We start from the raw sequence: 19,342 nt of genomic DNA, 5'->3' as shown, positions 1-19,342 counted from the left end.
TGATGTCCTCCAGTTTGTCAGTGTCTTAAAACTTAAATCCAGCAATGAGTAGAGGAACTCCAGATGTGATGTTATCAAGAAGAATGCAGTTAGATCACCACTTACTATGATCTTGTTAAAGTTTTAGCCATTGAATTCTATTACAGATCATATTAGGGCTATAGTTCCTTTCTAGATAGTATTCACATTGTCATTCTTGGTGTTGAGTGGCATCATGTTAGGACAGCTCAGGGGGGCCCAGGTCCTTCCTGTCCAGCCAGAAGTGAGCCGTTCTTCAAAGCTCAGGTTCTGACCAAACAAGTGGTCTCAGCTGCCCCAGAGGGAGAGTTCACACTTACCACAAACTCACCAGTGAAGCCAGGTCGGCTAGAGGCCGTGAAGAATGGTGAAAAGAGGCAGACTGGAAACCAGGAGACCTAGGTTCAGGTTTTGCTACTGTTTTTCTGTATGAACCTTGTTTTACAGTTACAAAAGGTGAGGATTTGACTAAAAGTTCTTTGGTCACCCCATGATTTGACATCCTATTTAATATTGTATTCTAGCATTTTGACTAGACATCTTTCAATTAGTCAACTGTGAAGGTTCTACTCAGGGTATTTAGAGCTTTATATGAAGTAGACAGGTCGTTTTCCCTATCAAGGGAATGGCCTTGCCAACTCTAGAGAAGATTTATAGAAGAGAGGTCATTGTTTGCCACCTATGATTCAAAAAAAAGCTCTGATATTACTGGTGTCTCTATTAATTCTATCTCAGGACTAATTTTTGTTTTTTTGGGGGGGTGTTTTTTTCAGGACTAATTTTTGAACATCAACTTAGAAGTTTGAAATACTCCTGGTATAAAAAAGATTGTGGATAATTTTTGCTTTATTTTTTACAGGCCTTTTATAGGTAAAAGAGATCTTATGATTCTCTAGTCCAGTCTCATTTCTAGAAATATGAAAATTGAAACCAAAAAAATATTAAAGACATTTGCTCAAAGCCACACAACTAACTCTTTGAACAAGATACTCTGATTTTTCAGTCTACTTTCTTCACTATTTTGTCTCCCTGATAGCCGCTAACTCATGACCACTTGAGCCCCTGAGGCCCCTAATCTGCCACCAGGATCTAGCTGTATGCCTTTGTTTCTCTACTAACATGGTCTAATAAGGAATTTCCGCCTGGAATTTATTAAGAGGATTAAATAAGATAAGTAAAAACTGCCTTGTGAATTATAACACTAAATAGATGATAATGATCACTATATATAATTGATCCATGCACATGTATATATACTGTACTAGATACTTAAGGTTTTACTTTTGCTTTATGAAAGGCACACAGTGTTTTTAAAATCTCTGTGTAGCATGTGGCATAATATTAGTAAAACAATCCTCCTACCTGTCACTTGGCCAATTCCATCAGAAGTCATTATTTAAACTTATGTTTAGGGACGCCTGGGTGGCTCAGTCAGTTAAGCGTCTGCCTTCAGCTCAGGACATGATCCCAAAGTCCTGCTTAGCAGGGACCTTGCTTCTCCCTCTCCCTCTGCTCTCCCTTACCCCCCTCAAGCTCGCTTGCTCTCTCATGCATGCTTTCTGTCACTCAAATAAAATCTTTAGGAAAAAAAAAAAAGCTGTGTTTAAAGTAGATGGAGAAAGTTACGTGAGTTTTTCTCCTATCGACACTGGCATTCACAGTGAGTTCTGACATTTCCAGGACCCCAGCACTACCATCTGCTCAGCCTAGAGGGTAAAAGTGTTCGTTTCTCCATGGGCACTTCAAGGAGACATGTGGAGGTATCACAAACTATCCAGGAGGGAAATCTGTAACAAGAAATGTCCACTGCTCAGTAGGAAGCACACAGCCAAGGTACATATTTTTACCCCACCATCATTTCCAGATTATTCTGCACTTGGCTGTGAGCTCTAGGCCCAGAATGGGGTAGGATACCAGAATCAAATATTTTCAAAGTCAGCAGCTCCAAAACAAGCAGAATAGACCCTCTTGGAGGGTAGTAGTTTGTTTGTGGTTTGGCGAGAAGAAAGGAGTAAAGGAAAAATAAGTTTTCAAATCCAGAGCCTCAATGGATGGCGAGAAAATTAATCTTTTTTTTTTTTTTTTAGGTCAATACCATCAGACTTGCTGTCTTAGGACAGGGAGATTGGTAGAAGATGAGACACAAACTAGAGCAAGTCAATAAAGAAATATTTGAATAAGTAGGTCTTCACTATTTAGAGCAGTGACCTATATGTACCCCTCCATTCTCCCCCCATCACAAAGCTAATGATCATTTTTTTCACCAGAGAACTGAGCCCTCTGTCATCACCTCTCCCCTCCCCCCATCCCAATTGGATTAAAAATCCATCTGATCAGATTTCTGTAATAATGGATGACTAACACATAAAGCAACTCCTTCAACCCCCAAGTTACCCAGAAAGAGTATGAGAATTTAAATTGTAGTTGTATATATTTGGCCAAAGTTTGAGAAAAGTCATGATAGATCATTGATGAATATAAGACACTTAGGCAGTGATATTTAAGTCTGTGGATAGGTTTATTTTAATATCAGTGCATTAGAAGAGCAAGAGCTCTGGATCATGAGACAGATGATCAAGTGACTGTCTTCATATTCTATGTGACCTTCATTCATTTATAATTTACCATATCTCTACTGTGTGCTACACACTGAGCATTTAAAGGTAAATAAGACAAAGTGTGCCTCTGAGGGACCTAAGGCCCCAGAAACTGCCAAATGAGGAGATATGATCTCAAATTCTCTCCAGCTCAAAATGCTCTTTTCCAAGGAGAGGGCTTCCAATACCAAAGGAACTAGGCATGTAGCTCATAGACACTCAAACCATGTTGGCGTCATACAGAATGTTAGCTTTGCATTGCTGTTATTTCTTTCTTCCTTTAATACTCATATCTTAGGTGTCCTCCCTATTTATTTTTCTCCTGGATGATGTCACTTTCAAAGAGTATCTTTGTGTGGTGCCTTTCCGAGGCCTTGAATATTTTAATTTCACCCTTTTAAACAATATTTCACCATTTCAACAATAGTTTCCATTGGATTTCAATGTGAAGATAGTAGTGTAAAGTTGCCCTTTTCCCTTCTTTTGCAGAAATCAAAATGAACAAGAGGAGTACGAACTCCATTTGTGGGGGAAAGTAGGAGACAGCTCTAAAACAAGCCACAGATTAGGACTGCCCAAAGCGGTAGTGGTCAAGCAGGGTGCAGGTGAGAGGGAATACAGGGTAGATGCTATGACTCCAGATGCAGAAGGAGCTAGCAAAGCACACTTCTCAATGATGAACAGCTCACCCAATGAGAGAAGTTTTAAATCCTTAGTTTATGACATGGGAAGACGATCCATAGGCTTTACATTGGGGGAAAACACACAGATGCCTATTACCATGTGGAGAAGAAACACTAAACAAATCACTGCCCAGAACTCTGAGTATTAAGGACAATTCCAACCCTTCTTACACACAAGCATTCTGCAGATAGCCAATCCAGGGAAACTTCCTTATGTGCTTCAAAACCTAAGTCATCAAGAAGGACCAGCAGAGGATCTATACTAAAATATTTTGAGGGGGAAAATATGAAAAATAGGAAAATGAAACTAAATTAATTTAGTTTACTTTAATTAGTAAATTAAAAACACTTATCAGAAAAATGTTGCCAGAGAGTAAATAAAAGTTGTGACTAAATGAGAATTTTTTAAAAAGATTTTATTTGTTTATTTGAGAGAGAAAGAGAGTGAGTGGGAGAGAAAGAGAATGCACACAAGCCAGGGGAGGGGCAGAGAAGCAGACTCCCCCCTGAGCAGGAAACCTGATATGGGGCTCAATCATGACCTTACCTAAAGGCAGACACTTAACTGACTGAGCCACCCAGGCTCCCTTGGCTGTGAATTTTTAAAACTGAATTATAAACAGCTGTTTACTCAAATCAAGAGCATTGAGCAGAGAAGCAAGAGCTCAGGGACAACATGAGTCAACAGGATATGAAGCAGGAGCTAGTAGAGCTTAGGAAAGAAATGAAAGGCAAAAATTAAGCCATCTCAGAAATGAAGGGAAAGGGGTGCCTGGGTAGCTCAGTCATTGAGCATCAGCCTTCAGCTCGGGTCATGGTCCCAGGGCCCTGGGGAAAAAAAAAAAAGAAATGAAGGGAAAAATCAACAAATTTAAAACATAGTTTTGGTATAAAATCCTAGGTTCAAATTTATTTTCCTTCAGCACTTTGCATATTACACTACACTGTTGTCTTCTGGCTCCCAGTGTGGCTATCAAGAAGCCTATCATAGAGCAGATCCTTACTGCATTGAAGTTGATATAATTTTTTCTCTCTGGAGGCCTTTAGAATTTTCTCTGAATTTGATCTTCAGTTTCACTGTAATGAATATGACAGTGTTGTATTTATGTCTGTATGTTTTTTAATGTCTCCAGTTAGTGCTCTATGAGCTCTTTTTTTTTTTTTTAAGATTTTATTTATTTGACAGAGAGACAGCAAGAAAGGGAACACAAGTAGGGGGAGTGGGAGAGAAGCAGGCTTTCCGCTGAGCAGGGAGCCCAATGTGGGGCTCCATTCCTGGGATCATGACCTGAGCCGAAGGCAGACGCTTGACTGAGCCACCCAGGCGCCCCTCTATGAGCTCTTTAAATCAATAATCTTACACCTTTTTCTAATCCTGGAAAATTCTCAGTTAATATTTCTTCCAGTATTTCCTTGTAATTTGTTTTCCTCTCTCTTTCTGTGATCTCTACTAAGTTTTTACTTCAAACCTTCACGTCTCTTAACTTTTATTTTTGCCATCTCTTTGTCTATTCTTAACTTTTATGAGCAGTTTCCTGATCTGGTCTTTCATCTCGCTAATTTGATTTTCACCTATATCTTTTTTGCTGATAAATTCATTTACTGAATTTCAGTTGTTATATTAGAGGAACAGTTTGTTCTTTATAATTGCTTTGCTCCTGCTTCATATTTCTAATACTCTCCCTTGTCTTGTTCAATATATTATGTATATTTTAAATCTTTGTTTGATCTATTGATTCTGTTCCCTTTAGCATGGACCATTAAGCATGTGTACCTTGTTTGTATCATTCTTTCCCCTTATAATTTCATATTACCCTGGGAAACCTAGCTACCTAGACCTAGCTACCTAGTAATGCATACCTGGGAAAAGAGACTGAAATCCATACTCTAACCTAAGACCTCTCTTGATGAGTTTATACAACGTGTATGATGTCGTGGTGTGGTGGTCATAGGGACAGGAAATATTCCTTAGACTGATGACTTCTGTTATTTCAGTCTAAATTTGATCACTCCCTATTTAGCTACCCACATGAATTAGCTTTTCCTGTATCTCCTCCCTCAGCTCTGCCCTTTTTCACGAGTTTCCTCCCTTAGGATTGGGATAGGAGTAAGAACGGCTCAGGAGTCAAAACATTGACCTGCGCCTGTTGTTAGCCACTCTCCACCAGCCAGGTTCCAGCTCTGCTGTAATATTATTCTTATATCCAGTAGCACTGTGCTGGCATTACTTCTGCCCAACACAGAGGTGTTGAGGTGAGTGGTGACTCACCCAGAACAGTGTGGAGGACGGAAGAAAATACAATAAAATTGTTCTTCCACAACCTGTCCTCTGCCTGGCCTTCTTTTATTCTAAGCTACCATTTCCCAAATACATACGGGAACAAAACCACTTCCTATTTTCCTGAATTCTCTTGTTCATTAACCCACCATCACTTCTGTAGCATTTCTAAGGTGAATTCTGGAAGGAGGCCAGCAACCTATGTTTGTTTGCCCTCTTGTCCTTCGCACTGATGTGTAATGTCACCTGTCTCTCACCAAGTTCTGCAATATTTGTGCGTCTTTTCCTATTCTCTCAAGTCTGTTTCACTTATGCATTATCTGCCTCTGTGCAATACGACACTTCTAATTATTGCAGATTTACAACATCTTGATATCTGATAGGGTGATCCTTTCTCCTTTTTCATCTTCTAAATTGTCTTGGCTATTCTGGGCCATTTACTCTTCTGTGTCAATTCAGAGATCAGTTTGTCAAGTTCTGTGAAAAATCCTCTTGAGATTTTATGGGAATTGCTTTGAATTTATAGGTTAATTTGAAGAATTGCCATCTTTATTATATCGAGACCTTCAATCCATTAATATTGTATTATGCTCCATTTACTTGTCCCATAAAGAGCTTGTTAAAATTTTGTGGGATTTATTCGCAGGTATCTTATAGCTTTTGCTACTATGGTAAATCACTTTTTTTTTCAACAGTGAAAATACCTTTATTTTTTCTGATCATACAAAAAATCAAATGAAGGGCACCTGGATGGCTCAGTCAGTTAAGCAGCTGACTTCAGCTCAGGTCATGATCTCACAGTCCTGGGATTGAGCCCTATGTCAGTGCTCCCCAATCAACGGGGAGTCGGCTTCTCCCTCTCCCTCTGCCCCTCCCTGCACTCATGCTCTCTCTCTCTTTCTCTCAAATAAATAAATAAAATCTTTAAAAAAATGCTTATTGTAAAAATTCGATCTTTATATAAATTTAAAAAGAAAGTAAATCCCACTGAAAATCCCATCATCTTGAGACTGACATCTTATCCTTTCAAGTATTCTTTATGCATGCAATATACATACACAAGTAAATTTATATATATAGGATCATATCATGCTTGCTATTTTTTTCATCAACATCCTCCCTCTCCACCTCCTCTTCCCATATCAATGATTTTCCTATTCCCTAACTATACACCTGTAACTTTAATTTTATTCAAATCCTGTTTTGTGTGTTTTAATAGTTCCCCCCCACACACAATTTTCTTCATTATAGATCCTGAGTCTATCTTGTTAAATCTTTTAAGTATTTAGAATTGTTGTCACTGTCAAAATTTGAGTGGATTTTATTAGCAGCATTAATGATTACAGAGACATAAGAAAATACTTCCCGGGCTCCTGGGTGGCTCAGCCATTAAGCGTCTGCCCTCGGCTCAGATCATGATCCCAGAGTCCTGGGATCGGGACCCTCATCGGGCTCCCTCCTCAGCGGGAAGCCTGCTCTCCCTCTCCCACTCCCACTGCTTGTGTTCCTGCTCTTGCTATCTGTCTCTATCAAATAAATAAATAAAATCTTAAAAAAAAAAAAAAGAAAGAAAATACTTTCCAGGCAGAATGTCCAGTCACTGGAACTCCAAACTGAATTGAAATCTGCTTCTGAGATTATCAGGAAAGAAAAGTGGATATACCCTTAAGACTGTTTAGGTATGGTCTTGCTGGTGGTAGGGAGAGGGACCAGATGAGCCTTGGAAGACCAACAAAGAAGAGGAATCTGGAACGTTGCTGTTTTACTTAACCTACTGTCAGGTTTCTATTTATGTGAGGGCTCTTGACTTAATTAACCAGTTTTTCCAGTGGGTACATGGACCTGTTGGAGACCATTATAAAACATGCTGGGGTAATCCAGAGCAAAAATTTCCCCAAAAAAGATTTCTTCTGTTGTTTTTTTCCCCCTCTTAGAAATACCATTTTGTTGTTATGATAGAGTTTGGTTGATTTGTTTTTGCAATGAAAACCTTTAAAAATTTTTCCACAGGTAAGTAATACAGTAAATGTACCCATTCACTCACTTTGTATATTCAAAAATAATGGAAAAAATTCCAGCCCCCCAGAGGCCAGAGTATTGAATTTGGCATGGCAGGACTGAATAACTAATTGATACTCCTTAGAGCAATAGTTACCATCTGTGGAACAATTATTATGTATCAAGCACTCTGCTAGTATTGCTTTGCAGTGTATCTTCTCATTCAACCCTATAGAGCAGACAGGATTTATTTTACCTTTTTTAACAGTTAGGAAATTAAGGCCCAGAAGAATTTAAGTTACTTGTCCAAGGTCACACAACTAGTTAATGACAAGCTTCAATGCAAACCAAGGGGCTAACTCAGATCTAACTACTATACCATATTCCCTCCACACAAAGAATTTGAGGTAGAAATGTACAACTTACCCTCTCACCTCCATTTCCCTTAAAGAAATTTTAATAGATGATATCATCTGGTAGATTCTCATAATGCAGAAAATTGAGTTTACAGAATTTATAAATCAAGGGACTTACATATAAAATGCCCCCAAATTAGCTTTAAACAATAGATGGATTTCTCAGCCATGATTTTCATGTGCTCATTTTGTCCTTAAATGTGGTCTTTGCTGTGCTGGGTTTTTATAGCACTTCCCTCTGTGGTTTCTAAGATAAACCTTTACATTGTGTTTGGTGGGGAAGGGGAGAAAATAGAGAACCTGTAGGTTTAGCTGTAGAATATGAGGGAGAATGATAGAATGTGAAATAATAGAATGTGATCACTCAAGTCCATATTTGTCTTTATTTAAACTGTTGTTACTCTTTCTGACTATATAAAACAGAGGATTTAAGTGTTCTACAAAGTCATACATGAAAGCTTAGCACATAAAATCAAGAAAAGCAGAGCTGCTCTGGACAAGGAGTGGGTGGGTGCTTGGGGGCCTGGCCCAAGTCCCCATTCCATCCACTCCGATCACCTTTTGGAATTCTGGGGGTTCCGCAGCTTGAAATCATTGATTTGGATTAAATTTGTTTCTGACATACTAACCATAACATCTTGGACTAAATTTTAGAGTTGTTATTATTATAAGAAGTGATCTAATGAAACAGCCCTTTCCTGAAAGATACCCAAGAAATTCTCTGTAGAGGATACTCAGGGGATTGCAGTGCGTGGCTGTGAGCAAGATGATGGCTACCCTTTGCTTTCTACCTACTGTACTGTTCTTTCCTTTATTTTCCTAGCAATTAGAATTGTGACTTTTATGGTTAAAAAATTAGTTTAAACATTTTTCTGGAATTAGGAGTTATATTTTAATTATTGGCTTTGTATTCAAGTATCCCCCCCCAAAGACTTTTTAAATTACATAATGATAATGCATGAAATAATAGGATTTAAAGTACAGTTGACCATTGAGGCACCTGGGTGGCTCAAGTCAGTTGAGCCTCCGACTCTTGGTTTCAGCTCAGGTCATGATTTCAGGGTCATGATCTCAGGGTCCTGAGATTGAGCACTGCATGGAGCATGTGCTCAGTGCAGAGTCTGCTTGGGATCCTTTCCTTCCTCCTCCCCACATGACCCTCCCCCATCTTGCATGCATGCCTGCTCTCTCTCTAAAATAAACAAACAAACAAATAAATAAAAACTTTTAAAAAACAAATAAAAATAAAGTGTAGTTGACCCTTGAACAATGCGGGGGTGGGGGGCTGTTAGGGGCACCAGCCCCCTACACAGTTGAAAATCCACATAGAACTTTTGATTCCCCCAAAACTTAACTGCTAATAGCCTACTGTTGACTGGAAGCCTTACCAATAACATAAACAGTTGATCAACACATATTTTGTATGTTAGATATATTATATACTGTATTATTACAATAAAGTAAGCTAGGGGAAAGAAAATGTTATTAAGGAAGAAGAGAAAATGCATTTACAATATTGCACTGTAAAAAAATCCACATATAAGTGGACCCACACAGTTGAAACCCTTGTTGTTCAAGGGTCAACTGTATAGAAAATCAATTTATAGATATTTACTACAGGAACAAGTCCACAAACACTTTCTGGAGTTCAGTATTCTGTATTTTCATTTGTTAATTCCTCTGGTGAAGGCACTGGTCTTTAAACAAATAATTAGTCTTAAGGACTGAAAAGCAAATAGAAGCACAGCTGGTTGATTTCTAAATTGTTCTTTCTGTTATGGATTTTACCTAAGCTTTACATAGTTCTCAACTCTGGTCTCACATCAGAATTATGGGAAATGAAAAAAAAAATTCCCCAGGCTGCACCCTAGATCAACTGAATCAATTTCTGAAGGAGGATATCCAGACATAAATATTTTTAATATTTTAATATTTATGTTTTTTAAACATAAAAAGCTTTTAAAAAGCTCCACAGGTGAATCCAGCATGCAGCCAGACTTGAAAACTTGAAAACCAGCAAGTCTTTAGCCTGAATCCACTAATGCTGTGGATTTAATAAATTCAGAAATTTAATAAATTCAGAAACTAAAGTGAGTTATTTATTATTCTATACTTGTGAGAGATTAATAAATTGTGACATTTTACCTTCTCTTCTTTCTCTTTCGTTCTCCTTTGGTTTTCCTAACAAGGGCCCAGCAGAGAAGGGGGCCAGGCCAGGGAAGGGATCCAGAGATAGGAAGGAAGTGCAGAGGATGTGCACAGACAGATGGAGGCCAGGGCTTGCAGATTAAACTTCCTGGGAAGGCAGTATAGATAAACAGACACCCCTGCTCCACCAAGGAAAAGAATATATTCTACAACTAGTTTCTTGCTTTGGGACAATGGAACTAACTTGCATTATTTCAGGACATTTAAGGGAACTAAAAACATGTTTCTCTCTGGAGCAGATTTATTTCATCTTGACAAACCAGGTATATATGCTAGGTTTGTATGTTTGGGCCACAGCATTTTTCAGACTAAGTGATATATTTCCTAGAACTTTGAGTAAACCCTTTTTATCTTGTCACTAACCAGAGTTTAGGACTGGTGCAGTTTAGTTCTCATTAACTCTTGAAAATGACCAGCCAGGTTTCCCTTTCAGGACAGGACTCTTTCTAAGAAGAACTTTTTAGAAGTGGAATAAAATTGACATAACAGGGCAGGATACAAAATCAACAAACAAAAATCATCTGTATTTCTATACGTTAGCAATGAATAATCTGAAAAGGAAATTAAGAAAACACTTCCAGTTTTGATAGCACCAAAAAGAATAAAATACTTAGGAATAAATTTAACCAAGAAGGTGAGACTGGTACACTGTAAACTACAAAACATTGCTGAAAGAAATTAAAGAAGACCTAAATAAATAGGAAGACATCCCATGTTCATGGGTTGCAAGACAGTATTGTTAAGATAACATTACTACCAAAGCAATCTATGTAATCCCTATCAAAATCCTAATGTTGGTTTTTGTAGAAAAGAAAAAGAAAAAATCCTAAAATTTACATGAAATCTCAATGAACCCCTTAATAGTCAAAACAATCTCAAAAAAAAAAAAAAAAGATGAACAAATTTGGAAGTCTCACACATCATGATTTTAAAACTTAATACAAAGCTACAGTAATCAAAACAGCATGATACTGGCATAAGAACAGACATATAAACCAATGGAATAGAATAGATAGTAGAAATAAACCCTTGCATATTTGGTCAATTGATTTTTGACAAGGGTGCCAAGACCATTTGATGAGAAAAACAGTCTTTCAACAATTGGTGCTGGAAAAACTAGATATCCCTATGTGAAAGAATGAAGTTGGACTCTTACCTTACACAATATAAAAAATTAACTCAGCATGGATTAAAGATCTAAATATCAGAGATAAAACTATAAATTTTTTAGAAGAATATATAAGAGAAAATCTTTATGACCTTGGATTTTGCAGTAGTTTAACAATGACATAAATAGCACAGGCAACAAAAGAAAAACAGAGTGGACCTCATCAAAATTTAAAACTTGTGATCAAAGGATACAATCAGAATGAAAAGGCAACCCATAGAATGGGAGAAAATATTTGCAAATCATATATTTGATGGAGGATTAATATCCAGAATATATAAAGAACCCCCACAATTCAAAGACAACCCCCCCAACAATCTGAATGAAAAATGGGCAAAAGAATTCAAAGACATTTCTCCAAAGAAGATATGCAAATGATCAATAAGCACCTGAAAAGATGCTCAACATCAGTAGTCATCAGGGAAATGCAAATCAAAACCATAATGGAATATACTTCATACCCACTAAGATGGTCATTATAAAATTAAAAAAACCCAGAAAGTTAATAATCCTGATGAGAAACTTTTTGCTTCTGGTCTGTCATGTAAGCAGTTTGGAAATCATAACAAATAAAGAGCTGAACAAACAAAAATCAACAATTCTTCTTAGGTCTGTGAGAGAAGTGATTTCACAGGGCAAACTGCTGTTTCCAGTATTGGAGATAGACGAATGGATACAGAGAATCACAATTTACCAGAGCAGAAACCCAGAAGCAAAAGCACTAACAGTGACAGCATATGACAAACCAAACTGTAATTGACAAATTGATGGAAGCTCAGTATGGACGAATCTGAGAGTTAAAACCTTCAGAGGAACCCAGACACAGAGAAGAGAGGGGCCCACACTTTTGAGCTCCAGTAGCTCAACTTCATCCTCACAGTGAAGATCAAAGGACAAGGGGAACAAGTAGAAAACAGTAGCAAATATAGTAGCTATTAATTCAACTATATCAACAATTATTTTGAATATCAGTGGTCTAAATGTGCCAAATTAAAACACAGAGATTTTCACAGTAGATAAAAAAACAAGACCCAACTCTATGTTGCCTACAACAAGCATACTTTAAGTATAAAGATACATAGAAATTCAAAATAAATGGTGGGAGAAAGGTATACTATGCTAACACTAATTTAAAGAGCAGCAGTAGTTATGTTAATTTCAGAAAGAACAGACTTCAGAGCAAAGAACGTCATCAGGGATAAAGGAGCATTACATAATGATGAAGGAGTCAATTCTCTAAGAAGACATAATAATCCTTAACATGTATGCTCCTAACAACAGAGCAACAAAATACATGAGGCAAAAACTGATAGAACTGTAGGGAGAAATAGATGAATCCACTACTACAGTAGGAGCCTTCATCACTGCTCTATCAGAAATGGACAAATCAACAGGCAGAAATTCAGCAAGGACACAGTTGAATTCAACAACACCATCAATCAACTGGACATTAATTTGACATCTATAGACTACTTTAACAACAGCAGAATATACATCCTTCTCAAGCTCACATGGAACATTCACCGAAAGACCATATTCTGGACCATAATACACACCTTAACAAATTTAAAAGAATAGAAATCACACATCTGATCTCACACCACAGTGGAGTTAAACTAGAAACCAATAACAGAAAGATAACTGGAAAATCCTAAAATACTTGGAGATTAAACAACATATTCTATATAACACATGGGTCAAAGAAGAAATCTTAAAAATATTCGTGAAGATGTGGAGAAGTTGAAACCCTTGTGCATTGCTGGTGAGAATGTAAATGGTGCAAACATTATGGAAGCAGTTTGGTGTTTCCTCCAAAAGTTTATGGTATGGTAATAATAGACTTTACCAAATGACCCAGCAATTCCATTGCTAGATATAAACCCAATAGAGTTGAAAAAGGGACTCAAACAGATACTTGTATGCCAATATACATAATGGCATTGTTCACAATAGCCAAAAGGTAGAATCAACCCAAGTGTCCACCAATAGATGAATGAATAGGTAAAATGTGGTATGTGGTATATACATACAATGGAGTATTATTCAGCCATTAAAAGCAATGAAGTTTTACTGCATGGTACAACATGGATGGCCCTTGAAAATATTATGTTAAATGAAACACACACACAGAAAGACAAATATTGTATGATTCCAACTATATGAAGTACCTAGAATATGCAAATTGATAGAACCAGAAAGTAGAATGGAGGTTATCAGGGACAGAGGGGGATGGGGTATGGGGGGGGCTGCCTCTTAACATATATAGAGTTTCTATCTGGGATGATGAAAAAGGTCTGGAAATAGTGGCAATGGTTATACAACACTATGAATGTACTAAATACTACTAAATTGTACACTGAAAAATGGTTAAAATGGTACATTTTATGTTATGTATGTTTTGCCACAATAGAAAAGTGGAAAAAAATTGATATAATAGAGAAAATTAAAGTGGAAGGAAAAGGAAGAGCCAGATAAATGTGAGAGAAACAAAGCCAGGACATCATAGAAATTCAGCCACCATTGTTTTTTGTTATTGTTTTGTTTTGTTTTGTTTTGTTTTGAGAGAGAGAGTGCGCCAGTGTGGCCATGAGGTGGGGCAGAGGGAGAAGGAGAGAGAGACTCTTAAGCAGGCTCCACGCCCAGTGTGGAGTCTGATGTGGGGCTGGATCCCACAACTCTGAGATCATGACCCGAGCCAAAATCAAGAGTCAGCTGCTTAACTGACTGAGCCACCCAGGTGCCCACCAAATTTTTTTTTTTTAACACTACACAGAAACAACAAAATGGGGAGCTCTGTGAAGTTAGAAAAGGTATCTGGACCAAACCCCTTCTAAAAGTTCAGGAAAAAAATTCATGTCAAAATGAGCAACAGAAAATTATCAGGGTCAACTCTAATGAAAAGTCACTTTAAAAAGGGAGTAAGAAACAGAATAATATCCCTACAGTGAAAACTTGCCAGAAAGATATGCTCAAAAACAGATCAAAGCTGTAATGTTCTAAAAGAGCTAAAAGACATCGAGAAAGTGATATAAGAATAACATACACCAGAATTAGAGAAACTAAAAATTGGATCAGAACTCAAAGAAGAATTGAATTAAAAAAATTTTTTGAGAAATAAAGATTAAACTATAAGGAACAAAAGAGCAACTAAACACAAAGCCTTAACAGAAAGAGAAAGTAAAAAGGAGGGAGATTTTCAAAATAAGAAAGAAATGAAGAAAGAAATTAAAAGGACTTGAGGGAAAGTGCAAATATAGAAGACAGGCAAAAAAGGCCCAACATACAGATAATAGAAGCCCCCAGGGAAGCAATCCAAAGCAAGGGAACCAAGGGAACAGAACAAATATTGAAAACTATAATTAAAGGGGTGCCTGGGTAGCTCAGTCATTGGGCGTCTGCCTTCAGCTCGGGTCATGGTCCTGGTGTCCTGGGATCGAGCCCCGCATTGGGCTCCCTGCTCAGCGGGAGGCCTACTTCTCCCTCTCCCACTCCCCCTGCTTGTGTTCCCTCTCTCGCTGTGTCTCTCTCTGTCAAATAAATAAAATCTTTTTTTTTTTTTTTTTTTTTTTTTTTTTTTAAGATTTTATTTATTTGCAAGAGAGAGAATGAGAGACAGAGAGCATGAGAGGGAGGAGGGTCAGAGGGAGAAGCAGACTCCCTGCTGAGCAGGGAGCCTGATGTGGGACTCGATCCCGGGACTCCAGGATCACGACCTGAGCCGAAGGCAGTCGCTTAACCAACTGAGCCACCCAGGCGCCCCCAAATAAATAAAATCTTTAAAAAAAAAAAAAAAAAAAACTATAATTAAAGAAAACTTCCCTGAAATTAAATGTATATATTTGAGGCTACATTTTGAAAGAACACACTGACTACCTGAGAAATATCAAACAAGAATGACCAACAGACATAGTCTAGTAAAATTACTGGGCTTAAAAAAAAGATAAAGTTCTTTGGGTATCTATGCAAAACGAATCTAACTTACAAGGGAAAGAAAAGTACACTATATCAGACTTTTTGACAGCAATGCTTTATGCCATAAATAAGTTGCAAAATATAAGATTTTCAAGGAAAGAAAATGCAAGCCAAGCATTTCTATCCAGCAAAACTGACCTGCAATTATAAGTGGCATAGACAAACTGTATCAACATGCAAAAACTCAGAGAATACTATTTCCATAAGCCTTTTCTTTCCTAAGGAATCTACTAGAGGACAGGCTTTCACGCAATCAAAATGACTAGATTAGAGAGAAATAAGGAACTAATGGTGAGCATTAAATGTATATTTACCCATAAAACTAAGACCAAATGAGGGTTAAATGAAAAATACTATAGAATGCAATGGCTATAGAAGCTAGTAATTTAGAAAGAGTACGACTATAATAAAATGGATACTATATGCAAAAATTAACTGTTTTTAAGAATCATGATCAGTGGTGGTAGTATTGTTACTTTGAGATTATTGTACGTTTAATGTGAAATAAATTTCAAATTAGTAAATATTCTAATTCCATTATCCTTGAGAACCAGAGTTCTCCATGTGAAAGAAAGGAAAGAAAGGGCAATGTAATATAGAAGAGGTTAAGTACAAGCCCTATAGTTCGTCTTGAAATTCGAAATATTAATATGAACTCATGAAGTATTCTATCCTAGTTCTATCTTTTGAAGAGGCCTAGAAAGAGTTACCAATCTAGTAGTAATGAACACCCCTAGTTCCCACACTGTCATCTTAAAATGTCAAGAAAAGAAAATAGAGCTTCTTAGAGAAATGGATAATTCCATGTGTTTGTTTTTTTTTAAAGATTTTATTTATTTATTTGACAGAAAGAGACACAGCAAGAGAGGGAACACAAGCGGAGGAGTGAGAGAGGGAGAAGCAGGCTTCCCGCGGAGCAGGGAGCCCGATGCGGGGCTCGATCCCAGGACCCTGGGATCATGACCTGAGCCGAAGGCAGACGCTTAACGACTGAGCCACCCAGGCGCCCAGGATAATTCCATGTTTGGTGCAACAAATACATCTGATGAGCCTGGAACATCCTGTCATATCAGGTAGCAAGGAAGCTATCTACTGGCCAAAGATGGGACAGTTTGAGTTTTAATAAGGATTAAAATTGCAATAGATTGAAATCTATCAAATATCTTTAAATCCATGAATTTTTAATAATATTAAGAAAGAAACTTAAAGGTTACCTTCTGAGGATGACAAAATATCTTGACAGATTATCTTGAAAATAGGTAAATTAAAAGAAAGAAGCAAATATGTATCCAGACTTTCCTATATGAACTTATCTCCTGGTAACCAAATACTAGAAAAGAGGACACATCTCCTTATAAATGTATTCAGCTAATAAAAACCAAATGACAATTAAAATATCATTTTGTAACCCTCATAGATTTCATGGGTGTTAAAATTGAGCATTAACAGCTGCTAACCTTAGAAAAGAGCAAAACCAAGTATCATGTGCGTCTTGATCAAAGAACACCCCACTACCTATAGTCTTGCAAAAGGGATCAAACCTGTCTGATGAAGCCTCTGGATCAGCTCCCAATTTCCAGGAAATGCAAAGGACAGGAATATGCTGAACTGCCCCATAAAAGTACAGTTTCCAGAGTGGGAAACTCCACAGGTCAAAAGGCCTAAATTCTTCGACTGATAATTGTAACAAAGACTTAAAAGGCACATCAAGCTAAAAGCAAAAGCAAAAACAAACAAGCAGCAAGATGCACTTGGGAGATAATAGTGTAAAGAAACTAGCAAAAGTGATTCTATAAAAGCCAGGTTAGTGGTTGCTTTTGGGAGGAAGGAGATTGGGGGTCCTTATTGGGCTGGGGCAATGGAGAGACTTCCAGGATGGCTGGCAGAGTTCTCTCTGTTGACTTGGGTGGTGACTGCAAAGATATTTACCTCACAATCCAAGTGGACAGATCAGGAAATTCTACAATATAATTCATTTCAGGTGCAAACTAAGTATTAGGTGAGCCAAAAAAATAATAATAATAATTTAAAAAAGACTGTCGGTATCCTACAAACTAATAAGAGATTAAAACACTACAAAGGGAAGATGTCAGAGGAACCCTGGAGCTAAAGTTTCAGAGAAGATGCCCAGAAAAAAAAAAAAAATCCCATGGAACCTCCTCATTTTAAAACTGAAGCCCAGAGACAGTGAGTGTCTCTTGCAAGCTCCACAGAGATAGTACCAGAAGAAGGTCTAACACCCAGGTCTGCCCATCTGGGACTTTTCCCACCACAACACAGACTTTGCTTCCTTTACACTTTAATTATTTTCTTTCCCTTTTTCTATTTTTTAAAGAAGTGGTTAGTTGAACTTTTTATGTTTCTCCAGAACATTCCCAAGAGGATGTTTCAAAGAATGCATTCAAAGTTGGATCTTCTGGGGAGAAAGAAGATGCAGAACCGCTTTCTCAGAGCTGGGGCTAGTTAGCCTGACAGCAGAGCTGGGTGGGAAACCCCAGTCTGAACCTTCCAGAGACTATCTCTAATCTTAGGGCATTTTCTCTTTGCCTTCTATAGCTTCTTCCCCCTTCTCCCTCCTTCTTGCCTCTTGATCTGATTGACTCTGGGTTTAGGAGACACTGATCATACTTGCATGATTAAGAGTTTACAGTAACTGGGGGCACCTGGGTGGCTCAGATGGTTAGGCTTCAGCTCTTAACCAACTGAGCCACCCAGGCGCCCTAGGCTTCAGCTCTTGATTTCAGCTCAAGTCATGATCTCAGGGTCTTGGGATCAAGCCCCAAGTTGGGCTTCTTGCTGAGTGTGGAGCCTGCTTGAGATGATCTCTCTCTCCCTCTCCCCCTTCTTGCGCATGTGTTCTCACTCTCTCAAATAAATAAATGAATAAAATCTTAAAAAAAGAAGTTAACAGTAACTGTATGTTAGGTATTTTCCTAAGAGCTTTACCTGCTGTATCTCATTGAAGCCTCACATTCCTATGAGGCACTTAGATTAACCCCATTTGAGAAGGAAACCAAGTAATAGAGATCATAAACCCCCACTGGCCCAAAGTTTTTTTTTTTTTTTTTAAAGATTTTATTTATTTATTTGAGAGAGAGAATGAGAGGGGGGAGGGTCAGAGGGAGAAGCAGACTCCCTGCTGAACAGGGAGCCCGATGCGGGACTCGATCCCGGGACTCCAGGATCATGACCTGAGCCGAAGGCAGTCGCTTAACCAACTGAGCCACCCAGGCGCCCCTGGCCCAAAGTTTTGCAACTAGAAAGGGTAGGGTTCACAACTCCAGAATCTACATTTTTAAGAACTGGTTTAGCCTATCCAATACAATTTTGTATTTCTTTTCTTTTCTTTTTTTTTTTTTAAGATTTTATCTATTTATTCGACAGAGAGAGAGAGAGCACACAAACAGGGGGAGCAGCAGAGGGAGAGGGAGAAGCAGGCTCTCCACTGAGCAGGGAGCCCAATACGGGGCTGGATCCCAGGACCCTAGGATCATGACCTCAGCGGAAGGCAGACACTTAACCAACTGAGCCACCCAGGCGCCCCTACAATTTTGTATTTCTTCAACTACTGAACAAAATTGCACGTAACTTGTTCAATTTTAAAAGTGAGCGAATTTTTTTCACCATACTTTATCCAAAAAACAAAACTGTATCCTTTTGAGGGATCTACTCGATTCGTTGTTTTTGATCGGCACATCAGACAGAAAGGAAATTAATTTTGAAGTCTACGCTGCGTTTTTCCAGTGAGTGGTCCTCTTTTGTCCTGTATCGGGTGGTCTTCCAGGCGAAAATACAAAACAAATCGAGAAAACGCGTTGACCGCAGCCTAAGGAGCGGGGGCGGCGCGGCGTGGGGAGCTCGGTTGGCTCGGAATTCGGGACTCCCGGCTCGGAGGGGCCGCGACGGTGGGCGTGGCGGGAAGGACCTTAGGTCCATTCCCGGAGCGCTATGCAAACGACATGCAAATCAGCGCGTGTGAGCCGCAGCCCGCAGTCCGAGTCCGA

General features: G+C 38.3%; 1 long non-coding RNA gene across 1 annotated transcript; it reads right to left on the bottom strand.

The window, feature by feature from the left end:
- Positions 1–3,697: 3,697 nt before the first annotated feature.
- On the bottom strand, positions 3,698–10,218 carry LOC144379842 (uncharacterized). Its single transcript, XR_013443310.1, has 2 exons — positions 10,136–10,218; positions 3,698–4,126 (listed from the first exon to the last, which is right to left on the bottom strand). It is a non-coding gene; the product is annotated as an uncharacterized LOC144379842 (long non-coding RNA).
- Between the last annotated feature and the right edge of the window lie 9,124 nt (positions 10,219–19,342).

The sequence above is a fragment of the Halichoerus grypus genome, chromosome 1 (genome assembly GCF_964656455.1).
Source record: "Halichoerus grypus chromosome 1, mHalGry1.hap1.1, whole genome shotgun sequence".
In the NCBI taxonomy this organism is placed as follows: domain Eukaryota; kingdom Metazoa; phylum Chordata; class Mammalia; order Carnivora; family Phocidae; genus Halichoerus; species Halichoerus grypus.
Note: the sequence above shows the minus strand (reverse complement) of the source record. Positions and strands in the feature narration are given on the sequence as shown.